Source organism: Molossus molossus, unplaced genomic scaffold, assembly GCF_014108415.1.
Source record: "Molossus molossus isolate mMolMol1 unplaced genomic scaffold, mMolMol1.p scaffold_m16_p_2, whole genome shotgun sequence".
NCBI lineage: Eukaryota > Metazoa > Chordata > Mammalia > Chiroptera > Molossidae > Molossus > Molossus molossus.
Window position 1 is genome coordinate 105854625 of NW_023425355.1, and position 3145 is coordinate 105857769.

At 41.2% G+C, this 3145-nt stretch overlaps 1 pseudogene; it reads right to left on the reverse strand.

The window, feature by feature from the left end:
* Window positions 1–1716: 1716 nt before the first annotated feature.
* Window positions 1717–2665, reverse strand: LOC118636578 (annotated as a pseudogene).
* Between the last annotated feature and the right edge of the window lie 480 nt (window positions 2666–3145).

A 3145-nucleotide genomic window follows, 5' to 3' on the forward strand; every position in this document is an offset into this window, starting at 1 on the left:
CAGATGTTTTTTATTTTTCCCCCATTGACACCCTCCTCCCAATCCCCCCCCACCCCATCCCCAGCTTTGTTGTCTATGTCCATTGGTCATGCATACAAGCATATAAGTTCTGTGGTTTATCTCTTCTCTGAGGCCTGTCAGTCTGTACCCCACCTCTATGTCTCTGGGTCAGTTTTGTTCATCAGTTTGTTTTGTTCATTATATTCCACAAATAAGTGAGATTATGTGATATTTGTCTTTCTCTGCTTGGCTTGTTTCGCTTAGCATAATACTCTCCAGGTTCTTCCATGCCACCTCAAAGGATAAGAGATCTTTCTTTCTTATAGCTGCATAGTATTCCATGGCCTTTTATGTTTAGGTTAACACCCAATATATCCTCAATTATATTATTTCATCATGTTATCAACTAAGGGTATATGTTCTGAGAAATGTGTCCTTTGAGGATTTTGTTGTCGTGCAAACATCACTTACACAAACCTAAATAGTATAACCTACTACACACCTAGGCTATATGGTATAGCCTATTGCTATGTAGGGAGAAGAAAAGTAATTTTCCCTGTACTTTTCTGGGCTCTTGGCTGAGACATCCCTGTAATAAAAGACAGATTAACAGGAGAAAAACAAACAAAAATTTAATAACATTTTTACCTCCTGTATGTATACATGAGACAGACCCAGGAAAACTGAGTAATTTGCCAAAAGGGCTGAAGCCACTACCTTAAATACCACCTTCAGCTGAAGAGAAAAAAAAAGAACTTGGTGGTGGGGGAGGCCAGTTATGGGAGATTACCAAGAAAAGCACAATAAACAAAGGTAAGGTTGTTATGCATATAAAAGTCCCTGTCTTCTGCATTGATACAAGTCTCTAGAGATAAGGTCCTCCCCTTCTTTCTGGTACAGCAAGGGCAACACCCTTTCACAAATGGTTACTTCTACTTGTTTTTCAGAGCTTCTCCCATGTCTGCTGTTTCTTAAAATTAACCAGCCTAAAATAATCTTTATGGCAAATAGACATAATTTAGGGTAACAAATTCTGTTCCCCTATAGCTCCTAGGCTACAAACCTGTACAGCATGTTGCTGTACTGAATACTATAAGCAATTGTAACACAATGGTATTTGTGTAATGCATTGCACTCCAACATTAAGATGGCTACAGCATCACTAGATAATAGGAATTTTACAGCTCCATTATAATCTTATGGGACCTCTGTCCAATTGTAACAGAGTGAAATGCTTGGCTTCTCTGACTCCATCTTGTTCAAACCTACTTTGTTCCCATGGTCTTCAGGTTAATAGCTTCTGCTTAGTCTTGTATGTAAACATGCTAATCATTAGAAGAATTCTGCTTGCAGCTTGAGTTATACAAAAACAACCCTTTACCAGAAAGTGCCTTTGGAAGTATGTACAAAAATAATGATTGTGTTTTTTTTTCTTCATACTCCTCACATTTTACTTTACATGCTAACAAATTGAGGTTTATTTTTAAAACTATTCATGTGCAGTGAGTTCATTAATCTTTTATGTCATCTACAATGATTGTAGAAGAGGTTAGAGATTAACATATTTAAAGAACCAGACTTGTGAACAATGACATCATTAGAAAGGGCTTTTCATTACTATGCCATTAACAAAAAGAAATGATGGCTGAGTTTTCTTCATAACCAGGTTCACAGTGGACAGGAAGGGCCTGCCTTCCCAGCAAGGAGATCCTGAAATCACAGACTCCAACTTCCACTGATTATGACAGGATTACCTGTTATGTAGGCAGATTCATCAGAAGACAAATACATGCACAGCACGGCTATTTCTTCTGCAGTTGCAAATCTTCCAGACTTGTTTCTTCAGAAAATCACTCAGTGTCTCTTCAGGATTTGGTCTGGCTTGTATTCTTTCTTATAGAGATGGGGTATCAACCATTTCTGGACACATACAGTTGCACCTGATACCCTGCTGGATGAAGTCTGCAACATTTTTTTTTTATCCTCACCCGAGGACATTTTTCCAGTTTTTGTTCAGATAGAGTGGGAGGCAGGAAGGGAGGGAGAGAGAGAGAGAGAGAGAGAGAGAGAGAGAGAAACATTGACATGAAAGGGACACATCGAGTGGTTGCCACCGGCACGACCCAACCAGGGCCGGGGACAAACTGCAACTGAGGCACGTGCCCTTAGCGGGAACAGAACCCGGGTCTCTCTAAACCGCAGGCTGACGCTCTAACCGCTGAGCCAAACCGGCCAGGGCTGTTTACAACTTTTTTGATGCTGGAAGCCACAGAGGACATGTTGATAATGTTGTGAAATTTCTGAGCGAGCATTTTGGGAAGAAATGTCTTGATCATCAGGTACATGCTGCAGACATTGAGATTCACTGAGAGGGCCCCGTTTTTCTCTTCACAGTTCAGGATAGTTCCATGATGGACAAAGCCAGCAATATTAAAGAGAGCATCTAGTCTCTCAACTTCATTGGCAAACTGGTCAATTTGTTTCTGCTTTGTGACATGAAGGACCTGAGTTTGAATACCCAGGTGCTTTTCCAGTTCCTGCAGTTTGGACTCATTGACATTGTGACTATAACTTTAGCACCTTCTCTTGCAAAAGTTATGACAGCTGCCTGGCCAATCCCCTGAGCAGCAGCTGTCAGGATGACTTTGCCATCAAGTCGACCCATAACAGAACTTTATAGCCGCAGATGGATGGCATCCTCCCAATCACTCAGCCAGCAAAAACTTCAAAGATAATGATTGTTTATCAAAGATTTGCAGGAACCTCACGACTGGACTCACATCAACTATAGTCAACAGACTAAGAACAAAGAGGTTTCACAATCTTCCTCACACCCCTGCTAGTGTCTAGATGTCTGTAGTCAGCAATCAATTCTTGCCCCTTACGTTTTCTCCTTCCTTTGACATGAAAGAAGCCTGAATTCTGTACTTTCTTTCCTTTTTAAATATGTTTCTATTGATATTTTAGAGAGGAAGAGAGAGAAAAATAGAAACATAACACTGATTAACCGCTTCCTGCACGCCCCCTACTGGGGATAAAGCCTGCAACCCGGGCATGTGCCCTGACCAGGAATCGAACTGGGACACTTCAGTCCATGGGACAAGGCTCAACCCACTGAGCCACACCAGCCGGGCTGTATTTTCTT